Below are 23,077 nucleotides of genomic sequence, written 5' to 3'. Positions count from 1 at the left end.
AAATTTAGTTGCTTTCCTTTTTATCACGTGTAGGAAATTCCTTTTAATAAGTAACAAATTATTTCAAGGTAGGCATTATTATGAAATAAATCCTATTCAATTTAATCATATGTATTGATTAGGGCTGTGCAAAGTACTTGAACTGTGGAGGCACAGAGATGCATAAAATGTGGTACCACCTAAAGCACTCTGTGAATTCAGGGGTGGGAGTGATTAATGTCACCTGGAGAGGATGGAGGTAAATTTCTCAGAGTACCTTTGATCTGAGACTTGAAATATGAGGCAGAATTTAATAAACAGAGAAAAGGAGAAGGATTCTGAGTGAGAGTATGGCTTAAGTCAAAGGAAGAGAAGTATTAATGAGACATAATTTGTTCTGGAAACTGAGATAGGTGTTTCATGGGACTAGAACTTAGCAAGGAGTATAAGGGGCTTTCTTCATCAGTCCTTGGCAGCTTTCTTCTAGTGCATGACTCCTGTTCCTCCTTAACTGAATACTTGTTGAGTGGAACTGAATAAAATCGTAAATGTCCTACTGTATGTTCACTTTTTACACAACTGTAACCTACTAACTTAATTGATTGCTGTGGAGCTCGCAAGTTCAAGGGTGTGCATTCAAGCCTCATTTCAGCCAGTGAGCCATGTTCTGTGCATGGTTGCAGATCATTCCTATCAGAAGAAGGACCTGCTGAAAAGCTGCAGCTGACACACATATCTACCTAATTCCACAGATGAAGGGGGGTTTAAAGTATGTATGCCATTCAAAATTGTTTGGCAGCATCCCTTTCATATCTAAAGGACACCTAAATGTATTTTGTGAACATCATTATCATAGGTATGTCGAGTCCTTTTCAGTTTTTCTTTATGTCTCTTCTTTATCTCCTGTTTTTTTTTGATGTCCTTGAAACTGAATTCTTCCCTTCTCTGTAGCAATATACATACATAAGACTATTTAACATATAGTTTGTGGTAGACAGAATGTCTGCCCCCATCCCTCTGTCAAAGGTTTACTCATCCTAATTACTGGAACCTGTGAATATGTTACCTTATGGCAAAAATGACTTAAGGATCTTGAGATGGGAAGACCATTCTGAATAACCTAGGTGGTCCAATGTAATCAGAAGGAACCTAATAAGAGAAGGCAGGAGGGTCACAGAGAGATTGTAACAATGGGAGGACAAGTTGGAGTGATGCACTTTGAAGGTGGAGGAAGGAGCTAGGAGGCAAGGACTTCAGAAAGCCTCTAGCAGCTGGAAAAGGCAAGAAAGTGCATTCCCCTAGAGCCTCAGAAAGGAATGCAACTCTGCTGTCACCTCAAATTTAGCACATAAAATCCATGTCAGACTTCTGACTTCCAGAACTATAACTAATGTGTGTTGTTTTAGCCACTAAATTTGTGATGATATTTTTTACATTAGCAATAGAAAACGAATACATCATTCAAGTCAAGTAAGCATTTTGGGAGGGAGAGATCTCAAAGTAGCATTCATCCTACCCAAAATATGGCAATCTTCTTCCCTTAGGTGAAGTTGCTTGGAGGCAGACCTGTTCAAGAGTGCACTTAGGGCTGAGTGATTGAGATCCACTGATTTTACTTGATTTGGCTGCCAGACTGGCCTGGAAGCTGTCTCACCCAAGATGGCTTGGAAGACTGTGGAGGGTCAAGGTCCTGGTATCTCTTTTGCAAAGTCAATTGCAAATTTTCCTGTTTCTTGGAAAGATCAGTGTAGTACAGATGGCCTATCTATGCAGAAGCTGTTTTCTTTGTCCCACAGCATCTAATTCATTTTGCTGAGGATAGCTTGCCCTTAGTGTTTCCAGCAATTAAAACTGCCATTCTCTCTTTTGAATACTCTCTTCTGTCTGGATTGTAACAGCAGCTGTTTTCCAACTCTTGACTGGGCAACAATGTTTATAAGTGCTGGGTGCCTGTATCTTTTTTTATTGAAGGTGTATTTTAAAAAGTAAACTATGTGATTGAGTTCTCATACTACACATCCTAGCTGATTAATAGTCTCTCATTCTCTCCCCAGTACCCTACAGAAATGTTTTCTCATGGCTAACCATGTATTCACGAGGCACTTTGGATTTGTTTCTACTAACTCTCCACTGGTAGCCTCAAAGCTTTTTTATGTTCCTGTTGGCACACATATTATGATTCACCAACCATAGGCAAAGACCTGATTGTGGCTTTGTAGCTCATAGTTCTCATTAAGCCAATGCCATCTCTCTTCACAACAGTGACAATTAGAACCAGAAGAGTCCCTTAAGTTCACCTGGCCTGCAAGCCCAGACAGGCTTAATTGCAAGTCAATGTCAATCTTCAATTTGAGAAGCAGAAATTGTAGCAACACAGAATTGATGGTAAGACTAAATTTGAAAGCCATTTATAGGAAATCATAGGGTCTCACTGCCTTGTTAGAGAGGACTTTTTTTCATTGAATTTACTTGCTATATGTCATGTATAGCTGCTCTACTAGAAAAATTGATAACTGATGTATAGAATAATTATTTCATAAAGAAATAACCATGCTGTAACCTGGAACAATCCCATACTGTGAGCTTTCTAATAAATTACAGAGGAACAATAGTTGAACGTGGAACTCTTGTTTTGGATTGTAGGATGAGTATTTGGTTTGCTCTATTGTTATTTGTGTGGCAGGATGGGGTATTATATCCACTTAATCCTTTTCTTTCTTCTTCTCAGTCTTGGTTGAAGTAAAGGGAGATGGTCTTTGGAAAGAAAAAGTAAGGAATTTGTTAGCCATAATGGCTCATCAAGTGTATTTAACATTCAGTAAATATTAGTGGAGGTTGGTAGGTGGGGCACGTGGTAGGCTTTGTTAGTCTTATAGATTATGTTCTGAAAAATCTGAAAGATTCTTCCTTAAAATTACACAGTAAGGACTGACTATTGTCTAGTCAATAGGACTTTAAGAAACCCAGGAAGAACCATAAGAATAGGTGACAGGACTAGGAAGATAAAAGAGAAAGAGCAGGAAGAAGATGCCCATAAAAGTCTGGCTGTAGGTGAACCGCAAAATGACCGTGATCAGAGAGCTGAACTATTTTGCACCAACTCTTTTTTAAAAAAGTTAACTATCACTGACTGAGCTACATGAAATAGACTTTGCTCTAGTGCTATCAGATTTGTGGTACTGATCAACTTAGTAAATACACTACAATTCATCCCATTCACTCAAACTTCTATAGAAAAGACTTCTATAAAGCTAAAATATGGACTTTTAAAAAAGTAATAATAAATAGAACTCTTAGAGAGGATATTAAGGAGAAGAAGAGGTATATTATAATGACCTGAAGAACCTTGTCTTGTCTCACTCTTACCTTCCCTACCATCCCTTCTGATATACCCTATGGAAACATGTGAACTAGTCAGTTTGAGAACATTACATGAGTGAAGGTTATTCCTCTCTTCCACTTCTCTTGAGAACCCCTGTATCTGAAACATTAAACAATTATAAAGCAGTGGAATAGTATTTTTCTACAGGTTTAATCTTGGTCTCTTCATCCTTGCTCTCTCCCTGGAGTACGAGATAACGCGATGGCAAAGGAGTAACAATTATAAAGGAGTCTGTAAATTCTAATTTTTGAGATCCAGTAGCTAGTTTCAGAGCTAACAGCTGCACATAAGTATCTTAAAGGAATACATTTACTAATCTCAGAATTAATTTACTAAAATTAATTTACTTATTGAGGATCTGTTATACAGTAAGTTCTTTGCTAGATTACTTATGTGTACCACTTTATTTAACCCTCAAAATAGTCATTTGCATTAGGTGGTGTAACTACTTAAAATGATGTTCCCTTTATTCTTAATGTAAAAATAATTCATAATCATAATAAAATTTTGGAAAATACAGAAGAATGTAACAAAGAATATAAAAATAATCCATAACATTATCAGTCTGTAATAACTACCAATAATATCTGGCTTATTTTTATATGTGTGTATATTTGTATTTTAACACATATAAAAGTGTAAATACAATGCAAGTACAATAATTATGAACCGTAAATGTAACAAAGCACTTAACAAAATACAGCCAAATGTTTCCACATATAAAGACAATGGATTATTGTACCAGTATCACATTTTCTTCTGGAATTTTCCTTTAATGATTATGGAAACTGGACTCTAGTTGGAATGTTTTGCTTATAGAGTCACCCCCTCTCTCTTTCAACCTTTTCCTAACATTTTAATTTCTGCAAACAGTATGCTGCAAAACTGAGCATAGTACAGTTTACCCTAATTTTTACCAGCTGTTTTTAAATAATTTGACTTAATATTAGTTGGAGGGCAGGGATTTACATACTATTATATATTCATGAGGTATGGTTTGTAGCACTTGCAAAGTATCTCATTTTCAAGACATCTGATCATTTATTTACCTACTCCCATATTGTTAGCCTGTTTCCAACTTTTCAACATCGTTAATAGTACTGTTATATACATACGTTTGCAAAAATCTTCATCTACATATCAGATTTTATCTTAGGATAGATTTCTGGACTTATTTCTCTTAGCATAATTCTAAGTATATTCTAATTCTTAGCATATTTTATGGTTCTTAATGTAGATTTGATCATTGTTTATAGAAGTGTATCAGTGCATAAATCCACCAAGAATTAATTACAGAGATTATTTTATTGCACTAGTTAACACACAACGTCAGTAAAAAAGTGCTCATTTTCTGGGGACTTCCCCACTGGTCCAGTGGTAAAGAATCCGCCTTCCAATGCAGGGTATCTAGGCTTGATCCCTGGTCCAGGAACTAAGGTCTCACATGCCACGTGCCACAAACTACAGAGCCCAAGCAGCCTGGAGCCCGTGTGTGCGCATGCCACAACTAGAAAAAAGCCTGTGCACCACAACAAAAGATCCCGCATGCTTCAACAAAGGTCCCGAGTGCTGCAACTAAGACCTGACGCAGCCAAATAAATAAATAAAATATTTTAAAAAGTGCTCATATTCTAATTAGTCAACAAAGAGTAAATGCTTATAAGAGGTTTAGTGGTTATTGCTAGACTCTGAAATTAACCAGATTTGGAGTTGGGAAGACTTGGAAAATTCTAGGTATCATTTCTTCTTTAAATAGGGAACAATACTTACCTCATAATGCTGATGCATGGAAACCATTGATTTGTTTATGTAAATAATCTCATTTAATAGATAAAAGTATGAGCTCCATAAGTGATAATTGTTATAATGAACTTATTATATTATTGAATTATGTATATAAATTTTTGTATTACATGAATTACCAGTGAGTTTTAACTGCACTTACTAGTAATAAGGTTGAACATTCTCGATAAGCTTAGTAGGTATGATATGTCAATTGCCTGCTTTCTTTCACAATCTTTATCTTTTAATTCCAATTTAAAAAGTCTTTATATATCAAGGTTGTAAACACATTGTTAATCTGGAAATAGTTTACCATTTTTATTACCTTTTTGCATTATTGATATACAGAGTTTTGAATTTTATGTAATCAAATATTCTAATTTTTTCTTTGAAGTTTATTCTATTGCTTTTATGTTAAAGAGACCAGTATCTCTTTTACAAGATTAGATGAACCTTAACGTTTTTTGTTTTGTTTTGCTTTTTTTTTTGCGGTACACGGGCCTCTCATTGTTGTGGCCTCTCCCGTTGCAGAGCACAGGCTCCGGACGCGCAGGCTCAGCGGCCATGGCTCACGGGCCCAGCCGCTCTGCGGCATGTGGGATCTTCCCGGACCGGGGCACGAACCCGTGTTCCCTGCATCGGCAGGCAGACTCTCAACTACTGTGCTACCAGGGAAGCCCTGTTTTGTCTTTTTTTTAAGTTAACATCTGTGGATTTATTCTGTAGAAACCCTTCTACAGAAGTGAGGGTTCAGTGAGCCAGAACTTGGTATTAATTTATCTCTTTCCCATCTTTCTTTCTGAGAGTGGGTATCACTGAAAATGTGCTATGCATATCCTTATCCCAAAATGGAGACATCAGAGTAATTTTGTACATATCTGTACTTTAGGAAAGAATCACGTAATAGGCTTTCTTAGTGTTATAAATGGAAGGACACCAATTGTCCTTGGAGAATACAACAAGATATTTTTTGACTAGACAATGGAGTATATAAGCAAGTTTACATAGAATTTTTGAGGTGTAATATTGTTAGAGCCTCTGCTAGGAATCAACATGTACTTCTGAGATCAAATAATGGAAAGAACACCAAGTTTTCCCATAAGGAAACTCTTAATTGAGGAAGAGAGTTCTCTAAAGGTGATCAGGCTCGTTGCCAGAGACTCGTGCCCAGGGTGGAGAGGTTGGCCATTTGAGGTTCAGAATGTGCTGAAGCTTGGGTCAGCTCCTGAGAAAGCTACCTTAGCATTATGAATACACATTGGGAACAATGACTATGAATATAGGGGGAAAAAAGGAAAGAAAAGATTGAAGCACTTGGGAAACATTATTATCAATAAAGCAGAGCTTGTTGGTACAAAGCCAAGCACACACAAAATTTCAGATAATGGAATTACCATATTCAGATGATAACATATGTATATTTCCTGTGTTTAAAGAAATAAAATAGGTTTTACAAAATTATGATTTTATATATATGTATATAACTTTCAAATAACTTACAGAACCAGAAATAATTTTAAAAATTAATAAATGTATACAACAAAAACTACTAAAATATTTCATAGCAAACATTTGAATTATGGTGTAGGTGATACTTATATCAATTTAACATTTTAATTACTATCACTTCATAACATATTTTTATTATATTGTGAAGCAAATTTTATTTTACACATCTTTATTTTTAGAGTGGCTATGCTTTATTTTTCTTGAAAAGTATTTGTCTTTTTATTCTAAAAAACTGAGGAATCAAACACAAAATTGTTAAAAATTTATGAGCAGGAGAAGAGAAAAATAAGTAAAGTAACAAAAATAAAAGGAAAATTACCACTGTAGATAAGTATGGAGATTAAAATTTCATAGCACATAAGGAAAGCTACCTTGGTGAATTCTAGCCATCACACATGTGTGCATGTACACACACATTATTCAGAGAATTTACTTAACAGATAATGGAAACAATAGATATCTTCAAAAGATAAACTAAATTATAGGCTCCTTCATTCTTCTCTTTTTATTTCAAAATACTTTTGTTTGGAGCCAAATAATATGCTGCGATGTCCAGAGATAGTTTGGTTGATTTGAATAAATGGTCCACATAGCTAGGAGGTTAACTATATATATAGGAGGAACTCTCAAATAAGTAAATATATTGAAGAAAAGCTTTCTTAATATTGGAAATTTCAAGTAAAAAAAGAGAAAAGCTAGAATAAAACTTATGGTGTTGAATTGGGATTGAAAATACTAGTGAAAATGTGAGGTTTTTACTGTATGTAGATAGATGTCTGTAGAAATAGGTGTTTGTGCGTGTGTGTGTGTGTGTGCATGAGAGAGAGAGAGAGAGAGAGAGAGACATGTACATATTTTTCCTAGCTTTCTCCATTGAGAGGTTACAAAAACAATCATAACTCTCTATCACTATGTAGAACTTTGTTGTTTTGAGATACTATTTCCTCTAAAATGAAAAATCAATCAGCACCTCTTGGAGAAATAGCTTAGTCCAGGGCTGAAAACAGGGAAATCCATCAATCCTCATTTATATAAATTAATGAATGAATAAATGAATCAATCAGTTAATCAAGGAGAAGGGAAAGCTCTGCATTATAGCAGTGTACTATCTCATGAGTGGAAAAGGAATGATGGAATTAAGTAAAATACTATTTAGTGACCATCAAAAGAATGATTGATTCAAGCAAAAATCTTTAACGGATGTTACAACTGATGGCTGGAAGTTTGATAGGGGACGGAATATTTTTAAAACTGCTATTTTAAAAAAGTCTCTCCCTACAAAGTACTTATGAATTGTATAAATAAAATTATACTTATTAATGAGCTATTAATTAAGACTTATTAATAATCATTTATTAATACATTAAAATATTATTAAATTTCACTAGAAAAACCTGACAGAAATGACACCATTTTAAGGAACTGCTAAAAGTTAACATTACTGGTGATGGGACAAATTGATGATATATGTTTCCTGTTGGGAATTCACTGAGAATAACTCAACATAACTTTTTGGTATTTCTCCTGAAAATATAAAACTTGTGAGGAAACATCAGACAAACTGAAGTTGATAAACAATGTACAAAGCAATTTCCTTTTTACTGCAAAATACTAAGATTATGAAAGATGAGAAAAGACTTAGGAACAATTTCAGAATATGTAAAAAGAAGTGAAGATACATAACAATTAAATATGTGTGATCTTGGATTGGATCTTGGATCTACAAAGAAAATTACTGGGGAAGTGCACGATTTGAATAAATGTCTGGATTGTGGGTAATGTATCAATGTTAATTTCTTGTTTCTTATATTTTACTCTGGTAAAGTAGGGGAATATTCTTGTTTTAAAGAGACAGGTGGTTAGGACAACTGGGACATCATGTCTGCAATTTAGTCTCAAACAAATCAGACATTTCAAAGAGATAGAGTGAGAAAGATAGGAAACGTGCTAAAATTTTATAATTGGGAAACATAGTTGAAGGACATATAATAGCTCTTTGTGTTATTTGAGAAAATTTTCTTTAAAGTTGAAATTATTTCAAAGAGGCTGACAAGAATGACAAGCCTGTGAAGGATCTGGTGATCCTGCTGTATGAAACGGCTCTCCTGTCTTCCGGCTTCAGTCTGGAGGATCCCCAGACACATGCTAACAGGATCTATAGGATGATCAAACTTGGTCTTGATATTGATGAAGATGACCCCACTGCTGACAACAGCAGTGCTGCTGTAACTGAGGAGACACCTCACCTCAAAGGAGATGATGATACGTCCCGCATGGAAGAAGCAGACTGAGCTCTGCCTGAGGATTACATGGCTGCATGTTCAACACTCTACCTTTATTTCCTCTAATAATATTTTCAAGTATTTCTTTATTTTTGTTAACATTTAAAAACCTGTATGGCATGACAACTACTTATGGGGAAGATAAGATTTCTTTCTACTAAGTGCGATACCGTGATACTTTAGGCACTAAAAGCAGATCTAGGTTTTCTTTTCAGTTTCATGTTGGCTTACTTTAACAGAAAGAAGTAGTGTTTGCTGTAAGGTGTATGTAACCTATGTTAACTTCATGGTCTGAAGTGTTTAGTTATCAAGTGGATTTTTTAGTAGAACAAATCTTCTGTCACTGAAGTGTTCTGAAGTATATACCTTGATGTTTCAAATAAAAATACTTGTTAAAGCAACTTTCATCCTCTGTGATTTACTTTTTAAACCTTCCATCACCTGTAGTTATTGACTGCATGTGCCAGGCCTCTAGAAATTAGTATGTTCAACTGAACCAAACTGATGGGAGTCACTGTCCATACATAGGGCTTGTTTTCCAAAAAAAATATTGTTGAGAGTAGCAAAATTATAAAATTATATCTAGGCATGTTTTAAAGCCATTTGAAAAGTTACTCAGAGCAAGTTTTGTGAATGGAGATGTAGTGCTCAAGTCACATTCTGCTTTAAAAAAGTTGTAACAAATACAGATGAATTAAAAAGAAAAAAAAGATTTTTAAAAAGCACAATACAGTATCACCATACACCTCCTTGAACTGTTAAAATTAAAAAGACTGAAAACACCAAATGTGGATTAACATGAGAAGCAAAAGGAACACTCAGGGTTTGTTTATGAAAATATAAAATTATGTAACAATTCTGAGAATTGATAGCTTTTAAATAAAGTTAAACATAGATATTTGCCTAAGAGAAATAAAAACATATTCACAAAAAGACAAGAGTACAAGAATGTTTGTACTAGCTTTATACATAAAAATCAATGCTAACTTGTCAATCCAGAACTGTGAAGGGTTTTGGATTTTTCACTATCTGTTAGCTAAATAGTTAGTCTTCTACAGTTTCATTGGTACTGGAAAGAAGACATGAGGTTCCTTGAGTAGAGACAAAGGATAGTTCATTACTTATAGTAATAGCATTAGTCAGAATAATATCTTGGCACATATTTGAGAATCAGTTCCCTCAGGGTGACATGGTGATGGGGCCGGATGTTGCCTACACATGCAATGGAATGTATTACAAGGGAAATCCCTTGAGATTAGGAGTCCCTGATCTTATATAGATGCTGCTAGCAAACCTGTCCACCTTCCTCTCTGGAAAAGACATTATCTTCATTATCCTTCAGTGTAAGCAAGACCACCCCAAGAAAAAAGTGAGATATCTCCATATTTGTTACTCTGGAAAGTAAATGAATCTGTTCCAAAGGAAATCAATGTCTCTTTTCCCCAATGGCTGTTTAACTATACAAATATTTTTGAAAGTCCAAAATAAATTGACAATTAATGACTAGGTATATGAAAAGGAGAGTGATTCATGGATAATTACACCCCAATATCTCAAACCTTGAAATAAGTTAAATGCCCATCAATGGGAGAATGGATTAAAAATATATTTATACCATGCATGATATTAATACATTAGACAGCTACTCAACAATAGAAAGGAATAAATTTATAATACATATAAAAATGAATGGGTCTCAAACACAGTATTCTAAGTGAAATATGTTAGACATAAATAACTATTTACATGAAGTTATAGAACAGGAAAAATTAATGATACAAATCAAAGCATTGGTTACCTCTTTAGGATCAGGAATGAGAAAACTTTCTGGGATAGTGGAAATATTCTGAATCATCGTAGGCGTGTGTATGAATTTTAGTGTATGTATTTGTCAAAACACCCCAAATAGTAGTTCTTAAGATCTGTGCATTTTATGCTATGAAAATTATGTCAGTAGGAATAAAAGTGTGTTTTACTCAATTAAAATAGCATTCATATAAAATAGGCATCTATGAAACAAAAATAATCAATTGTAAATCATGAAAAAGCAAATTATGGTCACAAATTTATAAATTCAATAGTTGAAATAAATGTCAGAGTGAACACATTAGAGAGTAGAATTAGGAAACTGGAAGATTGTGCTATAGAAACCTCCTTAAGTAGAGCATAGAGAGATGAACAGAATATTTTAAAGATAAGTTATGAAACATAAAGAATTAGTTGAAAAGCACAACCTTAAACTCAGATATCTCCAAGTTAGAAAAATTAGAGAAAAGTACAAAATAAATATTTAATGAAATAATGATTGTGAAATTCCCATAATTGCAGAAAAACACAGTATTTAAACTGAATGCAAACAAAACAGTAAATGAACTATATAAAAGGCAGAAAAGAAGCAAGCAAGAAAGAAAGGTATGAAAGAAGGGATCTTATGCTTTTGTACATCACAATAAAACTTCAGAAAAATGAGTTTACAGAAATATCCCTTATATTTCACTTAAAAGTAAAAAAAATAGCCTTATAAAGGTTTCTATTCAGCAGTAATAGATGCCAAAGATAATGGAATCTTATCTTCGAAGTGCTAAGGGGAAATAACTGTCAACAAAGAATTCTACGTATAGATGAATTACTATTTAATAGTGAGAATAAAGTTAATAATTTTTCAATTGTACAAAAACTAAGAAAATAACCACTCCTACACTCTCACTGCAATAATTTAAAAAGTGGGTACTTTACATGTAGGGAAAATAAAATCTCAGGTAAGGAGAAGGAAATTAGAAGGGATAAGGCACATAGGAAAATGACTCAAATAATTTAGTAGAGCTAATTAACACTTATATGTATATATGCATGTTTTAAAATTGAAACAAAAAGTTTAGATTGTAATATAGAAAATGGGGGAAGGATTTTGGAAATGGTCATATATTCAAAGGTTATTATTTTGCTCATAAAAGAGATGGTGAATAACTTTAGAATGTGTTAGAAAAAAGATAAAATTAGCTATATATGCAAAATAAATTTATAACAACCAAAAAAAAAAAAAAAACTAGAATGTAAACCTTTTAGGTCATCAGGAAAGTTTTTCAGGCAAACATAAGACAACATTGGGGGAGACTGAAGGGTAGATGGGACTTATCTTTTTTTTTTTTTTGCAATCTCTCATAACTCTATGTCCAAAAAAGTTAATATAATCTGTATATAAGTAACTACATATCTAATGTCCTTGTCAAATACAATGAGAAAGATTAAAATAAATCAGAGAATTAATATGGAAAGGAAGATATAAAATTATATTATTTACACCATGGGAATGTCTACTATGTCAACTACTAGAAATATATTGAAACCACTGTATACCAAAAAGACAAGGAAAGGATATAAACATCAACTACAAACAATAGATTACTTGTGTAAGGATAATAATTAGACTGATTGCTTACATAGTTATTATAATTAGACTAAATGTTGATTTCAACAGTCACAATGGAAACCCGAAGAAAATGGAATAATACCTTCACTGTGATGAAAGAAAATACCTATTAATGAAGAATTCTGTACCCAGTAAAACTGTTAGGAGGAAAAGAGTAATAAAGACAATTTCAGATAAACAAAACAGAGGAAGTCTACCAAAAAAAGATTAAAAAAAAAAATCCAAGGAATATATTTTAGACAGAAAGAAAATAAGACAATGAAACAAGATGGGAAAACTGAAAGTTGATGAAAAATATAAGTCCAAAGATTGGTTAAAAAAAAAAAAAAGGTAAAATAAAATGAATATTGGTGATATAAAATAATAATGACACTGTTTTACATTGAGAATTAAAAATATATCTATCTATACTGTAAAATAGTGCATAATTTGGGTAGGTCTTTATGGGTTCAATTATTGTTTTGTGTGAATAAAGACCAGCATGAGAAAAAGAAGTATTTCATTTCTATGGTCTTCCTTCGCACAGATAGCTTTAGTTCCATCACTGCCTACACAGTATGAAGGGGCCTTTTATTATGTTACACTGCACATGTGCATTAACTGACTGTTCATTTGTTGGAATGAATAAATGCACTCCACACACACCACACATACACACATGAATATCAGAGGCAATGATGCAAGAACTACTCATCATTTAAAATTACACACCAATCCCTCATCTGCTGAATGACAGTCTCTTTTTAAGTATATTTCTTTCTTATTAATCTCACATTTAACATAGAGCCACTTATCATGGATTGACAAACACTTAAAAAAAACTGTATTCTTAAGCCTGATCAAAAATACACCTTAAGAAATCAAGTGTAACCAAAGCAGCCAATGATAATGTATTTTCTAACCTGCTTCCATTGTTAGTAAAAATCACTGTAAACAAGTTCACTAGTACCTCTCTAAGTGTAGTTGCCACAGTTTGATTAGCATTTAGAGGCCTTTAAAGTTGCATACTTTTTGAAAAATTCAAACTGCATTTACTTTCATTATCACATTTGGGCCTAATAATAAGACATGTGAAAACCAAAAGTAAAGTTTTTAGTCCCATTATGTTGTTGAGGATGAGTTAAGGAGAGTTTTAGGGACCTGCTTGAAGTCACAGAACAAGAATGCAGCCAATGTGCATCTGGAATCCAGATGATCTAAATCTTGACTAAGAAATAGACTGCATTGTTTTTACCTTGGTTTGCTTTCCTTTACACATTGCTGCTTTGACAATACTACTTCAAATAGTCTGTAAAATTGGCAAATGATATACTTCTCAGAGACACTACCAAAAAAACCACTTATTTCTAAATTACATATATAATTATTTTTGCTAACTTTCTATAATGTTTATAGCATACCCATTAGAAGAAAGATACTAGCTCTAAAGTTAATACATTTATCTTTTTTGATAATATGCTATATAATCTTGTTCAAGGGTTCTTCAGAAAAAAAAAGCACATCAGTCTTTAGAATGAATGTTAAGAAAAAATATTTACAAGTAGTTAGTGAGAATAAACATAAAATCCATACTTTGAGATACTGTGTCTTTGTGTAATGAATTAAATATATTTTGCAGCCTGTTATGACAATATCTCCCAAATTTCTGTGTCTCACCACATGGTTGTAGCAATCACAATTAATTCACTATCCAATAACTTTTATTGAGAACTATGATGTCCCAGTGCTATGTCAAGTGCTGGAAAACAGAGACACATAAGGCAGAGTCACTGTTCTCTACGAACTTGCATATCAATGGGAAATAAAGGAACAGGGACAAATACATGCTGCATTCTTATTAAATGCCTTACTATATCACATGTTCTGAGACAAGTTATTGCATCAAATTAATGATTTCGTAATTAATCCCATTATCCAGATGAAGAAATGAAGGCTGAGAAAGTGTATATAATTTGCTCAAAAATTCACATCTAATAGTTAGAGGAATTACATTTCATAACTGTCTGTTTTTCTCAAAAATCCACCATAGTACAGTGCCTCTCCAAGGAAGCCTACCAACAATTAAACTGAAATGTGATCAGTTCAGTATGCTACAGTAATCACTGAAGGGAAGGCATGCTAAAGTGTTGGGTGAGGGTGAAGGTAGAGATATTACTCTAGGAATACATAGGAGATGGTCACATGTATTACAAGAAAAAAAAAAGACATACTAGCATTTCAAGAAATAAGAACATATGTGAAAAGTTTCAGAGACATGAATGCATGGTTTATTTCAAACAAGGTAAGCAGTGTACCATGCCTAGTACATAAGATGCATGCTGGGAGGAAGGGTGGATAAAGCTGAGAAAGAAGAAAAGAGCCAGGCTAAGAAGAACCTTGGGGGGGCACTCTAGATTGATCCTGGTGAATCAATGATGTGTTTTAGGCAGTGAAGTGTGGAGATCAATTTGTTACTGATTCAACTTTTATTTTAGAAGAAAATCAACTCTCCTTTACATCCTCCCATTCCATTGCATCTTTGGTTTTGATATAACAATCATGGTATAGGGGATTTGTATACAATAACACATATATATGTATATAATTCATGTTTTTTACTACCCCTTGTCAATGTTTAGCACAGTTAATAAAGTAGGGTGAGAGATAAATAAGTGTTTCTTGAAGAAATCTTGGGGTCATTTTGCGATTTTTAAGAAAGACAGTTTAACTATAGCATAGTCAAGAGGCTGCTGAAAATGTTCTGATGTGAGAGATACAGAAAGTCAAAAAAAGAAATATACCTATGTCTTTTTTAGCTCTTGTAAATTGGAGGAATAATTTTCTCTGGAGTTCCTGTGGTATTGCCTTAATCCCATTTGCCTCATGCTGAATGACGTATATTAGTGCCAGTGAAGGATTCTGAAATTGTCTTCTTTATTGACCTCATTTTCAAGCACTGGTTTTTCTTGAGTTCTTTTCCTCCCAAGAAAAGTATATTTCAAAAACACAATTGTTGTCTTGAAATTGTTACCACAGGGCTTGAAAAATTATCATCTTAAAGCAAGTATGAGTAGCTTATATGAAATAGAAAGTGTAGGTTACCGTAGAGAATAGTGTTGTGTTTTAAATCTTCCCTGGATTTTATCCCGTCAATTTTCCTTTCTCTCTTTTATATATTCAGCTTATCCTCATATATATAGGCTGCTTCCCAACAGCAATGAAAATGCAAAACTCTCTTATTTTACAAAAAAATACAAACCAACAAAAGTCCTTCATCCACAACCCCATCGGACACTGCTCTCATTCATCCATTAAGTCATTTATTCAATAAAAAATTTGTAAACGCCAGCACTGTGCAATATACACGGATTGTAACAATAAATAAAACAAAGTCCCTGCCCTTATGGAACTTCATTCTGGTGGGGAGACCAACAACAAAGAGATAATTAGAATAGTGGAATAAAAACTCTAAGAAGAATAAACAGGGTAGCATTTGAAGAAGTGTCTTTTGAGCTGAGATGGGAATGACCAAGAAGAAGTTAGTAGGGAACATTAAGTTCAAAGACAAAAACAGAAACAAGCTTGAGGTATTTTTGGAACTGAGAGAAGGTCATCGTGGCTGGAGTGGAGGAAACAAAAGGAAGCCTGGTACAGGTGAGTTGGGAGAGTTAGGGAGGGGCTAGATTATCAGGCCCTTTTTTAGCCTGCAGGATTTTCTTCCAACTATGGTGGAAACCCACTGGGAAGTTTTAAGCTGACGTTTTTTAAGATATCATTTATATATTTCAAAGACAATACTTTGCCCTTAGCAAATGAGCTTTTGTGGATTGGGAGGATATTTTTTTTTCTCATTTTTCTATTTGTGGCTAAAAGTCTTAGGAATATGTTTGCATTTTGAGAATTTAATGTAAACAGTAGAAAAATCCTTGCAACATTTATCACAGATATATAATTAAGATATATTAGGTATAAAGAGCTGTTTAAATCAATAAGGAGATAAACCCTCTAAAACAGAAATGTGAAAACCTTTTCTTTTAAAGAGGAAAAAGCAATATTAAAGACCTAACATAGTAAAGAGTTTCTTGTTTTATAGAGATACAGAGATCAGTTAGAAGCACTCTAAGTACAAGGCAGTAGTTTAGGATAAGTTTGGGGAGACCATAATAAAGAGAGAATATTTTATTTCATGTGTAATGGAAATCTACCAAATTTTTAAGAAGAAAAATGATTAATATGTGTCTTTAAATTTAAAAAATCAATCTGGTTGTTATAACGTACTCTGCAATCTAGAGCAACCCTACTTCTACTTTTATCACTTTACTGAAACAACCTTTCCCTATGTCAGCAATATTTTCCCCGTTATCATTTCTAATGGACAGAATTCACTCCCTATCTCATTTTCCTTTCACTGACATTTGAGAAGAGTGACAGCCTTCTCTTTCTGGACTTCCAGGAAGCCAGTGTCTCTTAGTGCATCTCCAATCTCCTGTGAAGCCTCCTTTCCTCTGCACTCAAGAATTTTACCTTTTTCTGAGATTATCTCATTCTGTACACTCTCCTTGAGTGAAGTCATCCACTCTCATGGTTCCCATTTCCATAATGGCAGCTTCAAAATTCTATCTGCAGTCCAGAATATCTCGTATACTTCAGTTCTGAATACACAGAGATCTTCCAGTTATCTCAATTCTGAATACCCACCCCAGACACACCTCAGGTATCTGAAACACAGCAGGTACAAATGTGGAGTTATAACATTTGTCACCATATTCTCTCCTCAGCCTGTGTTCTCCTAGTGACAACTCCCTATGTTTCTCCCTCCTGCTCTGTATCCATTTTAAAAATGTGTATTCAAATTTGTCAGTTCTATTTTCTAACTGTATCTCAAATCTCTCCTCTGTCTACTTCTCTCTAATCTCACTGCTGCTACTATTATTCTGGTTCTAGGAAAACACCATTTATATTCTCCCATGATATTCTGTGGCTATTTCTCATATTGCTGATTAAAATTTTAACTATTGCATAAATATGTGAATGTATGACTATACTTTAAGCTTTGTAAGACTACAAACATATCTTTGGTTTCTGTCATTACAGAGTTTGACACATCCTGTGGACTTAATAAATATTTGTTGAATAAATTGAATAAATATGAATACATGAAGAAATAGAGTTGTGAATTATTCCTAGACCAAGATGAAAAATGACAAAGAACCTGGAAAGAGATTTTGGCTTAGGTGATGATTTCCAAAGCTGTACCTGAATCCAGCCTATGTGCCCATGCTACATAGTTATTTTACCTGTGCAGTCCTTACTTCTTAAGATAAGGGGTTATTATTAAAACCAAGTATTTAGCCTGGTAACTCAGAGGATGGAGGGATAGAGAAAAGGGCAGTATTATCCTCAAAGTTATTATTACCAGGAAATTATTTTTAGTAATAGCAAGAAGTCAGTGATCAGTAGGGACATAACAAAACAGTTCTCTCTAGATGATTTATTGTAGACATTCTTTGAATACAACCCCTTCTTAAGCATACACTTTTTATGAAAATATTTTGTGTATCAGTTGCTAATTGTAATTAGTTTATAACTAAAGATATATTTTAGGAATATTTTATTAAAGGTATATTTTAAATTGCAATGACAGTTAAATAAAAAGGCAAAAGCTTTAGTAAAATATTGGCTTGGAAATATATCCTTCTGACACTAAAATAGAAAAATAATTTGTAGGTGCTTAGAATATAATTCATACTTAGTGAGTGAGGGCTCTCTCTGCACCATCTTGCAAGAAAAAGGTAATTGAAATGTCTGTACCCATTCAGTAACTCATTCAGGATTCAAGAATTCATTATAAATATCAAAGCTTTATTACTTTTTTAGTAGCTAAGGTGGAATTTATTTGAAAGTACTGGGTGATATAAAGTGTACTTGTATAATGTGACACCCTTAGTCAGAAAATATGGAGCCTTGCTATGGCACCATTATGTTCAGATTATAGTTTGTCTGCTCTTCCTATTAGAAAAAAAAAAAAAAAAAACCCCTGAATTTTGACTGTAATTTTCACCAAAAGGCCACCTTGAGATTTTTATCCTTAAAAAAATGTTAAATCTGTAATTTAGAATGCATTGTGCACAATTACTAAACAGTTTACACATGTATTAAAAATTTTAAGTTCTGGTACAAAGGCTAGCTAGTTCAATAACAACAACAATAAATATATGTCTCTGTTAACATTTTAATTACTTGACTCTGTGTTAGGAAATGTGTACTTTTTTAAAAATATGTTTCATTTAACTTCACTATAATACTAAACAATTTATTCAGCTATGACTCAAAGAAAGTAACTCTCCAGTCCTGTCTAAATCTTTTCTTTGTTTGTTTTGGTTCTCAGTTCCTAACAATTGTCTTTGTGTACACGATAGTCTAAGTCTTAAGCTGGTCTGAATACAGACACAGAAAAATCTTACTTTGCTAATACATTCATTTCAAAGAACTATAAGGTTCTTGCTGCAACTGTCAAATATCTAGACTTAAAATGCAGAAACATCAACTATGGAAATATTTCTAACTAGTTTGTTTCTGCCAGCTATTCTACAAATGTAGGAAGACTATATTTCTGTATCAGAAATGGTACAGAATCCTGTACCAAAATTTTAAATGGCTTTTGTTGTTGTTGTTTTTTGGCTTTAGCCATTGTGTGTTTATTTTACCACCACTTTATGAGCTACTCAGGAAGGTACCTTTCCCATCTATATTCTTTCTCCTCACTGTGGTTCAATTGCTGTGCTGTCTCTAATTTTTGTTTTTACAATTTTATTGAGATATATTTCACATGACATAAGATTCATCCATGTAAAATATACAGTTCATTCTCTCTTAGTATATTCACAGTTGTAAAACCACCCTCATAATAGAATTTTAGAATATTTTCTCTTTTTTTTTGAGTTTCTTACATTTCTTTCTTTTTTTTTTAAACATCTTTATTGGAGTATAATTGCTTTACAATGGTGTGTTAGTTTCTGTTTTATAACAAAGTGAATCAGCTATACATATACATATATCCCCATAACCCCTCCCTCTTGTGTCTCCCTCCCACCCTCCCTATCCCACCCCTCTAGGTGGTCAAAAAGCATCAAGCTGATCTCCCTGTGCTATGCGGCTTCTTCCCACTAGCTATTTTATATTTGGTAGTATATATTAGTTCATGCCACTCTCTCACTTCATCCCAGCCTACCCTTCCCCTTCCCAGTGTCCTCAAGTCCATTCTCTACATCTGTGTCTTTATTCCTGTCCTGCCCCTATGTTCTTCAGAACCATTTCTTTTTTTACTCCATGTATATATTTTAGCATATGGTATTTTTTTTTCTCTTTCTGACTTACTTCACTCTCTATGACAGACTCTAGGTCCATCCACCTCACTACAAATAATGCAATTTTGTTTCTTTTTATGGCTGAGTAATATTCCATTGTATATATGTGCCACATCTTCTTTATCCATTCATCTGTTGATGGACACTTAGGTTGCTTCTATGCCTTGGCTGTTGTAAATACAGTTGCAATGAACATTGTGGTACATGACTCATTTTGAATTATAGTTTTCTCAGGGTATATGCCCAGTAGTGGGATTGCTGGGCTGTATGGGAGTTATAATTTTAGATTTTTAAGGAACCTCAATAGAGTTCCCCATAGTGGCTGTATCAATTTACATTCCCACCAACAGTGCAAGAGTGTTCCCTTTTCTCCACACCCTCTCCAGCATTTATTGTTTGTAGATTTTTTGATGATGGCCCTTCTGACTGGTGCAAGGTGATACCTCATTGTAGTTTTGATGTGCATTTCTCTAATGATTAGTGATGTTGAGCATTCTTTCATGTGTTTGCTGGCTATCTGTATATCATCTTTGGTTAAATGTCTGTTTAGGTCTTCTGCCCATTTTTAGATTGGGTTGCTGTTTTTTTAGATATTGAGCTGCATGAGCTGCTTGTATATTTTGGACATTGATCCTTTGTCAGTTGATTCATTTGGAAATATTTTCTCCCATTCTGAGGGTTGTGTTTTGCTCTTGTTTATGGTTTCCTTTGCTGTGCAAAAGCTTTTAACTTTCATCAGGTCCCATTTATTTATTTTTGTTTTTATTTCCATTTCTCTAGGAGGTGGATCAAAAAGGATCTCACTGTGATTTATGTCATAGAATGTTCTGCCTATGTTTTCCTCTAAGACTTTTGTAGTGTCTGGCCTTCAATTTAGTACTTTAATCCATTTTGAATTTATTTTTGTGTTTGGTGTTAGGGAGTGTTCAAATTTCATTCTTTTACATATAGCTGCACAGTTTTCCCAGCAGCACTTATTGAAAAAGCTGTCTTTTCTCCATTGTATATTCTTGCCTCCTTTCTCAAAAATAAGGTGACCATAGGTGCATGGGTTTAACTCTGGGTTTCTACCCTGTTCCATTGAACTATATTTCTATTTTTGTGCTGGGATGATACTGTCTTAATTACCGTAGCTATGTAGTGTAGCCTGAAGTCTGGGAGCCTGATTCCTCTACCTCCATTTTTCTTTCTCAAGATTGCTTTTGCTATTCGGGGTCTTTTGTGTTTCTGTACAAATTGTGAAGTTTTTTTTTTCTAGTTCTGTGAATGACTGCCATTGGTAGTTTGATAGGGATTGCATTGAATCTGTAGATTGCTTTGGGTAGTAGAGTCATTTTCACAAGGTTGATTCTTCCAATCCAAGAACATGGTATATCTCTCTATCTGTTTGTATCATCTTTTATTTCTTTCATCTGTGTCTTATAGTTTTCTGCATACAGGTCTTTTGTCTCCTTAGGTAGGTTTATTCCTAGATATTTTATTCTTTTTGTTGCAATGGTAAATTGGAATGTTTCTTTAATTTGTCTTTCAGATTTTTCATCATTAGTGTATAGGAATATAAGAGATTTCTGTGCATTAATTTTGTATCCTGCTACTTTACCAAATACATTAATTAGGTGTAGCAGTTTTCTGGTAACATCTTTAGGATTCTCTATGTATAGTATCATGTCATCTGCAAACAGTGACAGCTTTACTTTTTCTTTTCCGATTTAGATTCCTTTTATTTCTTTTTTTCTCTGATTGCTGTAGCTAAAACTTCCAAAACTATGTTGAATAGGGCTGGTGAGAGTGGGCAACCTTGTCTTGTTCCTGATCTTAGTGGAAATGGTTTCAGTTTTCCACAATTGAGAACAAGGTTGGCTGTGGGTTTGTCATATATGGCCTTTATTATGTTGAGGTAACTTCTCTCTATGCCTACTTTCTTGAGGGTTTTTATCATAAATGGGTGTTGAATTTTGCCAAAAGCTTTTTCTGCATCTATTGTGATGATCATGTGGTTTTTCTTCTTCAATTTGTTAATATGGTGTATTACATTGATTGATTGGCATATATTGAAGAATCCTTGCATTCCTGAGACAAACCCCACTTGATCATGCTGTATGATCTTTTTAATGTGCTGTTGGATTCTGTTTGCTAGTATTTTGCAAAGGATTTTTTTCATCTATGTTCAACGGTGATATTGGCCTGTAGTGTTCTTTGTTTGTGACGTCTGTTTCAGGTTTTGGTATCAGGGTGATGGTATCTGATGGCCTCGTACAATGAGTTTGGGAGTGTTCCTCCCTCTGCTATATTTTGGAAGAGTTTGAGAAGGATAGGTGTTAGCTCTTCTCTAAATTTTTGATAGAATTCGCCTGTGTAGTCATCTGGTCCTGGGTGTTTGTCTGTTGGAAGATTTTTAATCACAGTCTCACTGATTCTGATTTGTCTGTTTATATTTTCTAGTTCTTCCTGGTTCAGTCTTGGAAGGTTGTGCTTTTCTAAGAATTTGTCCATTTCTTCCAGGTTGTCCATTTTATTGGCATAGAGTTGCTTATAGTAATCTCTCATGATCCTTTTTATTTCTGCAATGTCAGTTGTTACATCTCATTTTTATTTCGAATTCTATTGATTTGAATATTCTTCCTTTTTTTCTTGATGAGTCTGGCTAATGGTTTATCAATTTTGTTTATCTTCTCAAAGAACCAGCTTTTAGATTTATTGATCTTTGCTATTGTTTCCTTCATTTCTTTTTCATTTATTTCTGATTTTATCTTTATGATTTCTTTCCTACTGCTGACTTAGGGGTTTTTTTTGTTCTTCTTTCTTTAATTGCTATAGGTTTAAGGTTAGGTTGTTTATTTAAGATGCATCTTGTTTCTTGAGGTAGGATTGTATTGCTATAAACTTCCCTCTTAAAACTGCTTTTGCTGTATCCCAAAGGTTTTGGGTCATCATGTTTTCATTGCCATTTGTTCCTAGGTATTTTTTGATTTTCTCTTTGATTTCTTCAGTGATCTCTTGGTTATTAAATAGTGTATTGTTTAGCCTCCATGTATTTATATTTTTTACAGATTTTTTTCCTGTAATGGATATCTAGTCTGATAACATTGTGGTCAGAAAAGATACTTGGTATGATTTCAATTTTTGTAAATTTACCAAGGCTTGATTTGTGACTCAAGATATAATCTATCTTGGAGAATGTTCCATGAGCACTTGAGAAGTAAGTATAATCTCTTGCTTTTGGATGGAATGTCCTATAAATATCAATTAAGTCCATCTTGTTTAATGTGTTATTTAAAGCTTATGTTTCCTTATTTATATTCATTTTGGATGATCTGTCCATTGGTGAAAGTGGGGTGTTAAAGTCCCCTACTATAATAATGTTACT

Source organism: Neophocaena asiaeorientalis, unplaced genomic scaffold (genome assembly GCF_003031525.2).
Source record: "Neophocaena asiaeorientalis asiaeorientalis breed wild unplaced genomic scaffold, Neophocaena_asiaeorientalis_V1.1 scaffold15, whole genome shotgun sequence".
Classification (NCBI taxonomy): Eukaryota; Metazoa; Chordata; class Mammalia; order Artiodactyla; family Phocoenidae; genus Neophocaena; species Neophocaena asiaeorientalis.
Note: the sequence above shows the minus strand (reverse complement) of the source record.